Source organism: Saccopteryx leptura, chromosome 1 (genome assembly GCF_036850995.1).
Source record: "Saccopteryx leptura isolate mSacLep1 chromosome 1, mSacLep1_pri_phased_curated, whole genome shotgun sequence".
NCBI lineage: Eukaryota > Metazoa > Chordata > Mammalia > Chiroptera > Emballonuridae > Saccopteryx > Saccopteryx leptura.
Window position 1 is genome coordinate 4,953,693 of NC_089503.1, and position 15,912 is coordinate 4,969,604.

The window sequence follows — 15,912 nt, forward strand, 5'->3', positions numbered from 1 at the left end:
GTCCCGGCGGAGCCCAGCCAGAGCCGCCCTGTCTCTCCTGGGAGAGTTCTCTGCAGCGAGGCCCCAGGGCAGCAGCGGCGGTGGTCACTCCCCGGCCCCGTTCGCGGGCCACCGGGCACTCGTGCCATAACAGGTTCTTGAGCACCGACGACATGCCAGGCATCAGGGCACCCAGAGGCCCAACTCCCTGCCCTCAGGGCCGCTGTGTTCTCAGAGCATGGCCTCCTCTGACTGGGGCCAGCCCTGCCCCCTTACTCGGCCCAGACCCCAGGCTTTGACCCTGGTGTGGACCTCTGTCCCAGACACAGGCTCAGACCCCAGACCCCAGATCCCGGACTCCAGATCCCGGACCCCGAGCCCCAGACTCCAGGCCTCAGACCCAGACACAGGCCTGGACCCTGGTCCCCGAACCCCGGACCCCGGATCCCAGACTCCAGATCCCAGACCCCAGATCCCAGACCCCAGATCCCAGACCCCAGACCTCGGACTCCAGATCCCAGACTCCAGATCCCAGACCCCGAACCCCAGACCCCAGATCCCGGACTCCAGATCCCGGACCCCGGACCCCAGACTCCAGGCCTCAGACCCAGACACAGGCCTGGACCCTGGTCCCCAGACCCTGATCCCCGAACCCCAGACCTCGGACTCCAGATCCCAGACCCCAGGCCTCAGACCCAGACACAGGCCCGGTAGAGCCAGCCGCCTTTTCTGGCTTTGATTCCTTTAAAAAGTCTCTAATTACATCCTGGGAGAAACAATTAGAATGAAACTGAAGTATTTTTCTCTCTCGCTCTCTCCTGCGGGCCAGGCCTGTTTAATAACTTAATTAAATACACAGAATTATAATTATAATGTTAATATTTCCTTTCCGTAAAGCCGGCACATTGTGCTGGAAGAAGCCTCCCTTGGGAACGGGAGATTCCCACAGCCTCCAGGGCCTCCCTGGTCCGAGGCCGGTCGCCCAACCGCCGCCCCCCACCGCCCCGCCTGGCCCTCCCGCTGTCCTGGGGCCCAGTGGAGCTGGCAAGAACCCCAACCAGGGGACAAGCCACGTCTTCTCCGTCCTGAGTGTTTATAGTCGAGTTCCAACCACACGGTGGAAATTACTCTGAAGCTCCTAATTGCACATTTCCTTCCTCCAACCATTTTCTTCTGACAGTCGACTTTGAAAACGTTCACCACTTAATTCTCCCCGGGGGCAGGCAGGGGGGAGAGGAGGGGAGGCCGCTGGAGGGGGACCAGCTCCCCCTGGAGGGGCCCCCGCTTCTCTGGGCATCTCCAGCGGGGACTCGGGGGTCCCAGGCCAGTGAATCTTGCCTCCCCACCTCTCACCCCCACTAGGTGACCCCAAGCCAAGTTCTGTCTCCTTGAGTCTCGTTGTCTTGCCCATACAAGGCAATTGAGAATTTTAACCTTGCGGAGTAATGGTGTGAGATGGGCCAGCCCATAGTAGGTGCTCAATAAACATCGGGTTCCTTCCTCTCAGCTCTGCGGAGGAAACGCAGACAGAAGGACAGAATCCTCCCGGCTTTCATCTTCTCTCCAGGGAGAAGGCGCGTCCTGGCTGAGAGCAGGCTGCCCTGGGTCACGTGCCAGCGCGGCCCCTGGCCCGCCGAGCAGCGAGGACATGGAGAGTGGTGGCCTTCTTTGTGACTCGGTTTCCAGGTCCGTGGGAGGGGGATAATGGTGGCGCCTATATCACTGGGTTGTCCCAAGGAGCAGGGGGCCTTCACCCTCAGACAGGTCGAGAGCAGAGGAAAGCTTAGCCAGCACAGGCAGTGACCCCTGTCGGCCACTCTGGAGCAGCTGCTGGACTTGGAACCAGACGGACTCGGGTTCTGGTCCTGGAGGTGTGTGCACCTGGGAATGTCAGTTGATTTCACGGACACAGGGCGGCTGCAGGATGAGACAGGCAATGGGCGTGAAGGCCCCAGCATGGAGCGGCAAACCCTTCAGTCCCAAGGCTGGGGTCCTCAGGGGCCACCGTCCCCGGGCTGATGAAGGGAAGAGACCCTCTACCAGTGCTCGAGCCACGGCTCGGGGAGCACCGGGAGCCGCCACGTCCCCCACCCCTGTACACCAGACCCTGCCCTCCCCCATCCGTGCCCCAGCCCTGGAGTCGGGCAGCCCAACGTCGCCCCTTACTCGCTGTGTGGCCGTGAGCCTGTCACAGAACCTCTCTGAGCCTCCGTTTCTACCTTTGCAAACTTAACTGGACTGCTAGACCCACTGGTGAGTTCCTGTCCAGAACCACCCAGGGCCTGGCGCACGGGCAGCATCAATAACTGTCAGCATGACACCGTCAGCGTCATCCTGGGTGGGCTCGGAGCTGGTGGAGACAAAGCCACCTTCCCAAGTGCCATCCGAGGAGCCCAGGACACACTTTCCCTGCCTGGGGTCCCTCGCCCGTCCCCACGGCCTGGACTCCCACTCGTCCGAGGCCCCTTTGGAGGCTGTCCCCAGGCTCCGGTCCCCCCGGGGCTGGGCCCCACACCTCCCGTCCGTTCTGCGCTATTCTGACGCTCACGTGCCAGGAGATTTGAATTCCTGGGCATGGGGACCGCGGGCTTATCTCTGCTTATCTCCCGCGGTCTCCTCCCAGGTGTGGAAACTGCGGGAAGGCTGGGCAGCGGACTCGACCTGGACGCTTCCACTCTAGGGAGGGAAGAGCGTCCGCGGGTGCGTGTGGGGACGGAGGGAGGACACCTGCCGGGGAGGGCAGGGTGGCAGAGCAGAGGACCAAGGCCACAGAGGAGATCCAGAGAAGGCGGCGGATCTGAGATTCAGGGAAGGAGGAGGAATGCTGGGAGGAGGAAGAGTCAGAGCCGGGGCCGAGAGCTACCACGGACAGGACTGGACAGGCTTTGGAAGGATGTACGGGGGAGGGGGAGGTGACAGCCACGTACGGGGCTTGACCTCGTTCCCTGAGATGGGCAGCGCCGTGGAGGAGAAGGTGCTCACCAGCCTGGCTTGGGGTGTGTAGGGTTGAGGGGGCCTCAAGCAGCCCCTGGCGACGGAGTGGGCGGCCGGGAGCCGGATCGCAGGTCAGAGGGGAGAGTGCGGCTGTGAGATGCCGTGACTGGTGGTCACTGTCACGTTTTGTCCCAGGGTCACACAGAACGCTGCTGCCGGCAAAGCTGGGAAGGGACCCAGGCCTCCACGACCCCCCGGCCCACCCACAGGTTCTTTCCTGCCCTGTTTGTGGTTTTCCAAGAGGATGCAGGGCGGAATGTTCCCTTGACAACACAATCCTCTCGGCTGTTTTCCTCTTGAGTCATTGGCAAGATTCCAAAATCTATACTTTTTTTTTTTTTTTTAATGCTCCAAAATAATATCCAATCCACCTTGGTCATCGACGCCGTGACATAGGTGGCAGCAGCCAAGATCGCTCGGGACGCTCCCAGCCCAGGCTGGCCTCCTGCGTCAGAACGGGCCAGAGCAGGCCGGACGCTGCAACTCTGTGCCCGTGGACGACAGGTGTTGCGGCCAGGAGGGCCCGACAGCAGCCAGTCCCGCCTCGAGCCGCAGCAGCGGCCTCTTTCTTCCGCACGCCCTCTTCTGGAGGAACCTCACCTCCTCCGTGCTGAAGTCGCCCACTGCGTGGGAGCACTAGGACCCCCAGATCTTTTTCTCTGGCCAAGGCCTCTCCCTGGCCTCAGAACTGCTGACCGTGCAGCCCAAGGCTCTCCTTTGCCCTGGAGAGACTTGTAAGCAACAAAGCCTCAGTACACCCCCAACTGAACCCCCCTCTTCACCTCCCTTCCCCCCAAGTCCCCTTCTTGCATCCAGCCTTCCAGCCACAATCCCGGGGACACACTGACTCCCACGCTGAACCCCACTGATTCATTCTCTCCCTCTGCTCCGTCGTCTGCTCTCCAGCCGCTGGCCCTTCCTGCTGTGTCCCCCCAGGCGGCTGCCTCACCCCAGCTCACCGTCTGCTGTACCCTGTACCTGTCGCAAGAGAAGTCTTTCAACCGAGAACTTGCAAACACCACCTCCGGCTCTCACTGGCTTCCACATTGACTTCTGGCTGCTACTGTTGGCCTAGGAGGCCCCCTGCTGTGCACCTTGCCACCCCTCGGTCATCCTATAGGCCCTGTCCTGGGGTCCCCAACACTGCCCACCTCCATGTGACCTCCAATCAAGCCCAATGGGGCAATTCCCAAGCCTGCCCCGATATCCCTGCTTGCTGCCTTCGCACATGCTGTTCCCCCTCCCAGAATGCTCTTCCCACTCCCTGCACCACCAGCTAAGCCAGGCCCTCTCCCTGCCATCTCCTCAAATTCATCCCAGGCTCTTCTGCTCTGAGACAAGTCCCCCCTGCTCCTTCCACTGGGCACTCCTGGAGCAGCTCGTACCCTGGGCGCTGCCTGGTGGTGTCCACCTCCCTCGCCAGGTGGGGCACCTCCATATTGCACGGGAGGCAGTGGGAGCCTTGGTTGAAAGCCAGGACTCACTGTCTCACAAAGTCTGGTTCAAATTCAAATCCACGCAGGAACAGGGGGACCTCAGGCATGTCACCCATCTTCACAACCTGCGGTTTCTCCACATGTAACACGTAAGGAACTATATGACCCGTCCTGTAGGGACAGTCTCTCATTCACTCAGCAGAACTTCTGAGCACCTCCTCCGTACCGAGCCTGGTTATAGGCGTGAAGGATAAAGTAGTTAACAAAACAGCCAAGCCCCCGACTGCCAAGCTGCCAACCTCCTGGTAGAGAAAGAGGCATAAATACACAAATCGTTCAGCATGTCAGATTGAGCTGAGTGCTACAAAATGTCAGGAGGTGACAGTAAATAAGGGGCTGGGGAGGCTGACTGAGCGGACCTGAAGGAGAGCAGGAAGCGCACCTTGTGGGGGGTCTGCAAAAGAGTTTCCCAGGAAGCAGAGCAAGTGCAAAGGTCCTGGGGTAGGAGGCTGCCTGCCCATCTTGAGGAGCAGCAGAGAGGCCATCTCTGTGGCTAGAGTCGAGGAATGAGGGAGCATGAAGTGAGAGAAGGGCAGGGGCAGGCGTGGCGGGGAGACGGGCGGGTGGCAGTTCTGGTGAAGACCCTGTCTCTGCCATTTCCTGAGATGGAGCCGTTCGGAACATGCAGAGGAAGAGCAGGACAAGGCTCGGACTTTGGCAAGGTCACTCGCTTGGCCTTAGGGGCCAAGGGAGGGATCGAAGGGCACAGAGGTCCTGTGCAGGAACCCAGGGCAGCTTGGGCCAGAGGGGACGGGGAGGCGGTAAGAAGTGGTCAGGTTCAGAATGCTGAGTGGATGGCGTGGGCCCAAACCCGTAAAGCGCTTCCAGGTATTCCTGGCACGGGTTATACACTCGGGCAGTGACAGCAGTCTGGCCAGCAACTGATTAAAATAACGCTAATATGCAGGGAACAGCGGCAGTCACTGAGGCCCAGGCAGAGGGGTTGCGACAGCCAGACGGAGTGAAGGAGGGAGGCTCTGTCGCCAGGACAGCGGTGGCTTCCGAGCCGGGCCTGGTGCTGTAGCCGATTTGAGCCAAGGTGGGTTTGGGGATCATGTGGCCCCAACAGGAGGACCCGGAGGAAGCTCCCTCCTCCTGCCGACTCCGGTCAGGTCAGTCCCTGTCCCTGCTGGGTCTGGCTAGCTGGGTTCCTTAGGTCTTAGAACCAGAGGGACAGCAGAGACCAAGGTTGTAGGAGACACAGCCCCTTGCCAAGGGGTCCGGCTCTGGGGCAGGGGGTGGGGGTCCCTGGCCTCTGAGCCCGCGCATGCAGCTGTTGCTGTGACCTCTGGCCTCGCAGCTCACTTCCTGGCAGCACCGGGAAGCCCGCCCTGCACCCCTGCAGCTGCTCCCCTAAAGGGAAGGAAGAGCTTCCTGCAACAACAAGCACGCCAGCGGTTTGTGGAGAGGGCTCAGCGGTCAGCGGTCCTCATCCCGACACGTTACTTGGATTGAGAAATCCTAGGCTGACCCCAGTCCTGGGCTTACCCAGCAACAGGAGCAGAGTTGACCTGAGCTCCTGGCGTCCTTCTGTGCACGCGGGAGAGGCCCCTTCCCTCTCAGCGCCGGGTGCCCCCGCCTGCGCAGCGCGGCCTGCCATGGACGCAGAGCTAGCTAGCGCGCACGGACAGAGCTCCGCGGGGCGCCTCTCCCCCCGCGTGGCGCCTCTCCCTCCGCGGGGCGCCTCTCCCTTCGCGAGCTGGAAGAACTCCGACTCTAGGCCGCCCACGTCCCCGGCCCTCCTCCGCCGCCGTCCCCCCACACTGCCGGTGCTGAGCCGCCCACACGTGTACTGCAGCCCTGACTGTGTCTTCATGGCGCAGTGCGGGGTGAGTTCCAGGCGCAGGGTCCCTTGAGCACCCTTCCTGCGCCAGGGCAGCCCACAACGCCTCAACTACGCCCAGACACGTCTATAGCCCACGCAGATCTGTCTCAGAACCCGAACCCAGGGGCACCCCGCTCACTTTCTCTTCAACTGAACCCCAAACATGTCCAAAGACACTCTGGTGCCACTTGTGGAGGGGAGAGACAGCAGGAACAGAGACAGTGGTGGTACCTGTTGCGGCTGGTAAATTATGCAGATAAGTTGGATGCTGGCCCGGCCTGGGAAGAGCCAGGCACATGAGGGGCAGGGGCCCGACCACCGTCAGCATCACCGTAAACCGCCGCCTGGCTGGTGGGGCTCTTTTTCAGGCCTAAGGAAGTTGGGAGGGGCTCCCAATTTCCCAGCCGCCACCGGTGCGCTGACTCCCCTGGAGGCGGAGGCCTGGTAATACCCATTGCCACGTGGCCCGCCTTCCGTGGAGCCAAGGCCATTTTGAAGATGGTGCGTTTCTTCTGAGCAAGTTCCCTGTGGAGAGGCCCCCAAGCATGCGCTGCGCCGTGCTGGGAATGCCAACATTCCGGATCTCCTAGCCACCCCCCTCCACATCGCTTCCTGTGGAACTAGGAACTGGGTCTCCGTCTTCCCATCTGTGAGATGGGACCCCGCCGCCCTCCCGGCTCTGACATTCCAGATCTCTTCTGTGTACAGAGCTTGGAAACCACCTGCAGCTAAGGACACACAGCTAACAAGGGGCGGCCTGCGCCCGGAGCCTGTGTTCTTCACCTCTGTCTGCACGGCCTCCCTCCCGATGAAGCAGAGAGAGAGTCCAGGGAGTCAAGAAGCTGCCAAAGGTCACACAGCAGGTCACTGGCTGCACACAGACCCAGGAGTCCTAACTCACGGGCCTCTGTTCTTGCTTCTCTATCACTCCGAACCCGTATCTTCTGGGCATAACGTGGGCAGGTTCTTCCTGGTCAAGGGGCACAAAGGAAATTTCTCCAACCTTGAGGTACCTTCCTAAATTCTTGTGAAACATTAATAAAATATTTTCAGAGAAAACTCATGACCCATGCCCACTCACCACATCCATCAGCAACGGTCAGGACTGTCATTTCTATCAAACTCTCAGGAGCTGAACTCCCTTTTGTCACCTTGGGAGTCCGAACAGGGCACAGCCCGTCCTCGGCGCGCCGTGGACGCTGACCCCACCTCTTATGGAGAATGGTCAGGGGTAAGACTGTCTCAGAGCTCCCTTTGAGGTTTAAAGAGAATCATTAATACAAACACACACACACACACACACACACACACATACACACATTAGGGGGATTTCAACCACAAAACAAATGTATCCATGTTGAGATACAGAGTGTCACCGAGGGAGGGACGTTTGTTTGCTAAGCTGTTAAACCAGGATGGCATTCAGGCAATGGCCTCCCCTCCTTGAGCAAGATCCACAGAGCGTGGGGGGGAGGGGGGGGCGGGGTGCTTCTGCGGGGCTGGCACAGTGCCAGGCAGACTGAATGCATACAAGTATGTAGGGAATGAATGGATGAATGAATGAATAAGTAGAGTGCAGGAGACAGGTGAACTGTCCAGCCTTTTCTTCCTGCCAGGGTTCCAGGGGCCAAGCCCTTGTCCCATTCATCTGGGACAAGCAGACTACTCCCTCCCCCCCTACATGCTTGGCCGCTGTCCGAAGAGATTCCAGGGAGGTGGCCTTAGGAATGAGACACTCTGTGAATGAAGGAATGTGTGGTAGGAAGTAACAGTAGTGACTCAGGGTGACTCAGCCTGGAGCCGGCCAGGGGCCAGCTGAGCAGCCATCTGTGGCCACAGTAGCCCTCACTCACCCACCGGGGCAGGGGCCAGTTCCCCTCTCCCCTCTCTTGGCATGGCTTCTTGCACAGATGCATGGAGAATGGTGGGGAAGAAGGTACATGTCAGGTACCTAGACTGAGCCCAAGGAAGAAGCCGGAAGGACCTGTGAGCAGGAGGGGAGGGGAGCTAGGCAGCTACCCCCTCCTCTGGAACGCCCAGAAACCTCTCCTGTCCTCCTTAGAAGCCCCTCTCATTCCGCAGCTCTTCACGGTACAGCCAAGGAAAACAAGGCCTGGAGTGGAGAGGACTAGCCAAGGGCAAGGGGCCGGCAGAGCCTAATGAAGAGCAGGATGCAGCCTCCCGTTCTGGCTGAGATCAGTGGTTTCCCCGGGCTGCAGCCCAGTTGGTGGAAGACACGGGCATCATACCAGGTAAGCCAGAATTTTGCTCAGGACCCACTCAACCCACCCAGGATCTCCACCAGAATCGTTTCACATTGTCCACATTTCCTCCTCCAGATGTTTATTTCACTGTCTATAAACCCACCAATCCGTCTATCCATCTGTCCATCATCTGTCCCCCCATCCATCCAATGTGAGCACTTCCTTGCAGCCTGGCTATGACCTCAGCATATGAACACATACTTTCATCCTGTGCTCATTCAGGCTCCGTTCTCTACATCTGTCCATCCATCCATCCATTCACTCATTGATCCATCCATCCACCCACCCATCCATCCATCCACTCATCCATCCATTCACCCATCTATCCACTTATCCACCTATCCATCCATCCATCCACCCATCCATCCACCTATCCACCTATCCATCCATCTACCCATCCATCCACCCATCCATCCACCCACCCATCCACCTATCCATCCATCTACCTATCCATCCACCCATCCATCCACCTATCCATCTATCCATCCATCCACCCATCCATCCACCCATCTATCCACTTATCCATCCATCCATCCACCTATCCATCCATCCACCCATCCATCCACCCATCCATCCACCCATCTATCCACCTATCCAGCTATCCATCCATCCACCCATCCATCCACCTATCCATCTATCCATCCATCCACCCATCCATCCATCCACCCACCCACCGACCCATCCATTCATCCTTCCATCCACATGGCCACCCATCCATCTATCCACTTTTCTATTCACTCATCTATCCTCCCTTGCACCACACATTTGTCGGTCATTAGTTTTTTTGCATAACAATCTGACCACTCATCCATCCATTATTTATTCACTGACTCAAGCTTAGTAAGCCTTGACAAAGTAGCAGGTCCTATGGCTACCCCCCCCATCTTTTATGCCCTACTCCTGCTCCCCAGACATCAAACCTTGTCCATCTCCACAGTCCCCATGACTCAGGTAATGGCCCATGACTTTCAGGAGTGAACAGTCACAAGGGACAGATGGGATCTGGACTCAAGAAACTGTAGGCCAGGCAGAACTGCCCACTCCCTCCCACCTTATCAATCTGGTCTTGTTCCTGCCACTGCTGACTTTCATCCCTCACCTGGTTGGGGGAGGCAGAGGCCCCCAAGTTCCCCATTGTCCAGCCAGTTGGCCGGGAGGAGGCCTGGGCCCCAGGCTCCGGACAGCAGGGAGCATGAGCGATGCCTGTTGCCTCTTGCGGGGCCCCGGCCCGCCCCTTCCCAGTGCGTCCAGGGGCAGCCTGTGGTCCTCGGCTGTGGGGCGTAATTAATTCCGGACCAGCCCAGCACTTGGAGATTGCTGGGTAAGAGGGAATCCCAGATGGGCAGCTCAGCCTCATAAAAACCATAATTGGCTGGGTTTTTATACTCGTAATAATACCTTCCAGCTTCTGCATTTCAAAGTGCCCTCAGCAGCTGTGGCTGGGGGGGTCAGGGGGGCCGTGAAGGGCCCACTGGACTACACAGCCCTGCGGGACGCTGGACGAGACTAGCGTCTGGAGCCTCAGTCTCCTCGGGGGTGCGGGGAGGCAAGCCTGTCCCACCCGCCATTGAGGAACGACATCCCCTCGAGGGGTCCAGAAGGTGCCGCAGACCTGAGGTTCCATGGTGACATCCAGCACCTTCCTGCTCCATCCACGCCCTGCAGGTGACTTCTGAGGGTCAACCGCCTTCTCTTCTTTTCTCTGTTGAATTGTCATTTTGTGTTATTAACTGTGAGACACAAACAAGCTAACTGAAATAGTCTCCGACGGGTAACAAATGGCCACGGACGACAGAGGGGGCCTGGAAATGCCATCGAGGACCAGTGTGGCCACGCCCAGAGCGGGACCCGCCCCCCTCGGCTGCAAAGGAGACTGAGGGCCGCACCCCGTTCCTCTGGGATCCGGAGCCACTAGAGCCTGCAGACGAGGGAGATACGGAGACATCTTCAGGGAGAGCCCTAGGGCGCTGCCCCACCCCAGAGAGGGAGCCCGCCCCGGGTGCCAGGGGCCGGGCCTCCCACCTGAGGTCTTTCTCTTGGGCCCTGCCTTTGCTCTTTCCAAACTGACCGAGGTTCAGGGTCTCAGGTTACCTTCTGCTGATGATCTCGGCCACCCTGCCCACCGGGCCTGGGAGCGTCCTCCCTGTGCCCCCGAATCCCCCGGCAGCAGGAGTGGGACTCTGAGGGACTCGGCAGCAGGAGTGGGACTCTGAGGGACTCGGCAGGAGGAGTGGGCTTGCTCCCCCTGCCAGGCTCCCTGCCCGGGCAGCCCCTCCTCACCTACCCAGAGCACCAAGGCAGCACCGAGCTTGGCTTGCCAGGTTAGCTGGGCACCGACCCTGGGCCCCCACCCCAGCGCTCCTCTGGGCTGCCCTGGTGGCGCTCTGGCCCTCAGCTCGCGGCTGTCTTGTTCCTGAGCCTCTGAGCAAACCGCCCCCTCTGCCTGCAGCCCCACCCCTGCCCCGCCTCCCCTCCACCCCTTCCCCCGGCTGATGTCTCCTTACCCCTCGGGGGGTCTGCCCCCGGTGCCTCCAGAGATCACACCAAAGTCATCGGCACTGAGGGGCCCCAGGACCAGCTACCGTGAAGAGTAAGGGAGGCCCCTGGGTCTCCCAGGAGGAGACAGTGAAGAGCAAGGGAGGCCCCCGGGTCTCCCAGGAGGAGACAGTGGCTGGGCTCAGGAGTTTGTGCCCTAAAGGCATCCATTTCTTCCTATTCCTTTATCTTCCTTCATCCTTGGATCCATCCCAGCCTGGGAGGTAGGACTCATAGAGATCAATGGGCCCATTAGCCCAGGGACTGGTTACAACCCCTTCCCTGGGCCCTGGGGACCAGTGAGTCCCCAGGTGAGGACCAAGTCTTCCATGGCCAGTCCTGGGCTCCCGTCCCTGCCCCAGACCCCGGGGAGGGTGAGCCAGGAGTCTGGGGAGAGAGAGAGAGAGAGAGAGAGAGAGAGAGAGAGAGAGAGAGGAACATGGGCCATGTAGACGTACTCAGTGGGGCTTCTTAAACCCCACCCCGGCACCCCACCTGCCCCTGCAAACCTGTGAAGGGCAGGACAGGGGAACCAGGCAGGTCCTGGTGTTTTTGTGAATGAAACATGGCCTGGCTTCCTGCCGGCCTCGCCTAAACCGCTCTGTAACCTCCGGAGAAGCACTGACAAAAAGGGGAACTTCAGCATCTCCCTGTGAGTCAGATCAGAAACAAAACAGAGAGAAATGCTTCCTGGGTCTCCTAAGACCTTGAACTGAGACTCGCCCCAGCGTCGGAATTATAGGCCTGGTCCCTGCAGAAGCCCCTTGGACTCAAGTAACCTTGGCCTGTCTGCCACTCTGGGGGTTTTCTGTCCCTTTGCACCCCGTTTGAGCAGGGTAGGGCCACCCCACATTTGCCTCTCTGGGGCCCTGGACAAGGGACGGCGGTGAGGGAACCCTGACAGTCCTTCACCCATTCAGCCAGCACAGTTGTATTGAGCACCTACTATGTGCCGGGGCTTGTGCTGCGCACAAGACACCCAGTGGTCGCTGCCCACGGACCTTCTCCAGTGGGGAACCAGTTAACATAAAGACAAACCGAATGAAGTTGTGGGTTGCCCTTTGGGCTACAAGGGAGAGAGCAACCCGCTCTTAGAGAAGCTGGCAGGAGAACCCCGTAGCAGGTGACAGGTAGCGAGCCCCAAAGGAAGAGACGAGACCCCTCTAAAGGCAGGGGAAGGGCTGGCTGTCTGGGAGGCGGCTCGGGATGTCCTAGGAACTGCGGGAGGACGCTGTGAGGAGAACAAGGCCGGGCAGAGGGGTGGTTTGCTCGGTTCTGTTGGCCTTCTGGGTCCGAGCTTGGGCAGAGTATCTGGTCAAGCCAAAAGCAAGGTTGCCGAATGCCCGGGGGTTCCCATCCTGCAGAAAGTCAGCTTTGGGGGAAATCACAGCCTTCTCTCCCTGGGAGCCAGCAGGAAACCCCCTCCATGCTGGGGGGAGGGGGAAGGGGGGCAGGAATGCTCGCCCAGCTCCGGAGATCTTGCCAGAGAGCCCTCCAAGCTTGCTCCTGACTGGCCCCCACTCCATTCTCTCCCCAGGAAGAATTCCCCTGCTGCCTCCTTCTCCTTGCCCAGACAGATCAGATCTGCTGTCCCTTTAAAGGGCCCTGAGTCAGAGTTAAGAATGAAACTGACTCATGGTGGAAGGGGTGGTCCCTGGGCTGGCCGGGCGCCAGGGCGGCAGCAGCAGAGGAAGCCGGTGACCGCAGCTGCCTGCGTGCGCTCTGCTGCAAAGAGCAGAGACCACAAAACGCCGTTTGAATCCCACTGTGCAGCGGGACTTGTGTAATGAGGTTCCCCCTCATAATGGGGGCATTCAGGGCCCACGCGGACCTGCAGGGCAGGGGCCTGCACCCCCCCACCCCCGGGGCCAGCTGATGCTGATGTCATCTTCCGCTAGGAGTCCACCTCCCCCCCCCCCCATTAAGGACCTGAAAAAAATGCACCAGAAACCTCAAGTGAGAGCCAGAGCGGAAGTCTTGGTTTTATTTATAGTTGATAACTTATGTCCGGCCTGCTCCACGGGAGGCCCAGCAGGGAGGGTAAAGAGACCCAAGGAGGGAGTGTGACAGGAGGCCCCAAAGCCCAGGATAATGTGGCATTCTAGAACAAGCTCTACGACTCTTCGTTCTGAGCTCCCTGGCAGCCAAAGCAAGAGAAGAGGGGAACAGGGTGTGGAAGCATGAAAGCCACAGGGGTCGGGGCCCGTGGAGCCTGGGCTCAGAGTCTGGCCCCACCACAGGTGCGCTGTGAGGCCTTAGCCTCTGCGTTCTCATCTGTAAAGGGAGAGAAGGATGCTGGGTTGGTTGGGAGCAAGGTACCCAGCTCTGGTGCATGCGTTTGAGAGACTCCTGGCGGAGGACCTGCAGGTAGACAGCACAGTCACCCCACTTCCGCGCCGACCTGCCCGGCAGACATCACTAATGAATGGCAGCACAGTGGCCCCAGCCTCATTCTGCCTCACAGCCCCACCCACACCGTCTCCCGGGAGCCAAACCAATGGGTCAGGGTTGGCCTGGGGCAGGCCTGCTTGTCATTCAGGCCTGTAATAAGCTGAGGAAGGGCCCAGGAGGGCCTCAGTCATCTTAGGAGTTCTCAACACCTGGCTGACATCTGCACACAGTGGGCATTGAATAAAGAATTGTCTCGTGGAGAAGAGAGGGGGAGAAATGGGAGAGAGAAGAGGGGGAGGGGGCGAGGAGATCTAGGAAGGACAGGGCAGGCACGTAGACCTGGGCAAGTTGTTGGGCTTCCCTGGGCCTCAGTTTCCTCATTTGTTAAATGGGGATTTTTCGTAGCTGCCCCCGTGGAGTGGTCCTGACGAATGAATGAGGCTGGGCGTGTGCACAGGAAGTCCCCGGTGCATGAGGATGAAGGTGACAGCACTTGGCATCGTCCTCCTTGTCACCGCACCTAGGAAGTTTCCAACGTGAGAATGAAGGGGACAGTGGCGGGCCTTGGTCATCATCACAAAGAAGTCCCTGACATTAAAGGTGGAGCATGGTGTCCTCCTAACTCACAGCCCCCGGCAGCCCCCAGGGCAGAGGCACCCGGACCGCCCAGGGCAGGGACCGGCTGGAGCTGTGTGGGGGTCGTGCTTGGGGGTTTCAGACACACCCTTCTGCCCTCCTCAGAGTCAAGACAGCTGGAATGCTGCTGACCCCACCCCTCAGGCAGGGTCCCCTTGGCGCTGGCCAGGAGGCCCAGTGAGTGTTTGCGAGCGCTGCGTTTGTGCACGGACAAGTCGCTACCGCCAAGAGCCTGCTCACACCCTGATCCCATGGCCTCCCAAACCTCCTCGCAAAAGTCTGCCCTCTCGGCCGAGCACTGCTTGGCCCGGGGGCCCTGAGGCTCACAACCTCACAGAAGCCATTCCCCTGGTGGTCAAGTCCACGTGGGCTGCTGGTGGCATCGGTGGCCCGCCTCAGGCATGTCTGTGTCCCTGCCGCCTGGCCGGAGCCGCCTGGCCTGGATGCCCCTCTCTCTTCCCCCTGCCCCGGCTCTAGCAGTGGCTGTCACCCCGAGAGTCCCTCTCCCCAGAGAATAGACGTCTCCTTACAGGTCAGCCAGGCTGGGAGGGAAGAGTGAAGCCAGGGGTCCAGCCCTGGATTCCTCCACGCAGTGTCCACCGGCCCACAAGGGGACAAGAGGACCCAGTCCCTGTCCCCAAGAGGAACCGGCACTGACAAGGGAACAGACAGCCATGAGCCTAAACGCCAGTCAGCTGCGTTTGTTTGCTGCGCAGGAGGCAGCCGGCCGAGTCAGGGGCGTCCCAGCAGCTGCTCAGGGTGGACGGCAAGTCCTCGCCGACAAGGTGACCTTGAAGCTTAGAACCAAAGGAAAGAAAGAGCAGTGAGGGGAGCGGAAAAGACCACCCTGGGGGGGAGACGACAGCACAGACAAGGGCCCAGGGGGGGCAGAGCTCGGGGAGAAGGACCAGCAGGCCCACCGGCCAAGGTGGGGACAGTGTGAGGGCAGCACAGACCTCCGGGACCTCATCCCAAGAGCCAGCGGAGCGTGACCCCCCCCCTTGATTCCCACCCAGAGAAGGACACGCTGCTTCTGGATGGTTCCTGACGTCTGTGGCCCACGCGGGGGGCTGGCCTCTCGTGGGCAGGAGCTCGGACACACCTTTCTCTGAGGAAGGAGGAGCACTGAGGTACCATTCCCTGGTTCACGTCATCATCTCTTTCTGGGTCACATTAACAGTCTCGAGGGTTCCATACACACCGGGCACCCCACGCGGCCTCCTTCTGCGGCGGACGGGTGGGAGGAGTGGGGAATGCGCACGTGACCCAGAGGGGGAGAGAGCAGCCCCCACTCATCCGGCTGAGACGGCCTGGTCCCGCAGCGAGCTGGCCTGCACCAGAGACGGGGCTGGCGCCGTGAGTCAGCCCCTGACCCCCCCGGGGCTTGCAGACCTCGTCAGGGCCTTGCCCTCTACCCCGGGGGCTGGGAACCCTGCGAGCTGCAGGGACAGAGCCTTGTTGCCACTTTAGAAGCTTTGTCCAGATGCTGGGTGGAGGGGGGTCGGAGCGAGTGGGGGACAAGGTCATATGGCCACGCGGGTCCCAGGTAGGAAATGGTGGTGGGATGGAAGGTGACCCCGGCAGGGCTCTGGAATAGAGTTGAGGTGAGGGCCAAGGACAGAAGGGTGTCCAGACAAGCCCCTGGAGGACAGTCACCATTCAGTGACATGGGGAGATGAGGCAGCTCATTGGGGTGTTACCCATGCTCTGGTTTACACGGAGATGGAGACACCTAGGGATGGGCTCCGCTGCCCACGGCAGTGTCTGCAGCTCCACCATAGGGGACAGTGTC

The 15,912-nt window shown here is 60.0% G+C and overlaps 1 long non-coding RNA gene across 1 annotated transcript; it reads right to left on the minus strand.

The window, feature by feature from the left end:
* Nucleotides 1-13,129: 13,129 nt before the first annotated feature.
* On the minus strand, nucleotides 13,130-14,728 carry LOC136388528 (uncharacterized). The gene is made up of 3 exons (XR_010748191.1): nucleotides 14,451-14,728; nucleotides 13,824-14,004; nucleotides 13,130-13,367 (listed from the first exon to the last, which is right to left on the minus strand). It is a non-coding gene; the product is annotated as an uncharacterized lncRNA (long non-coding RNA).
* Nucleotides 14,729-15,912: the final 1,184 nt, after the last annotated feature.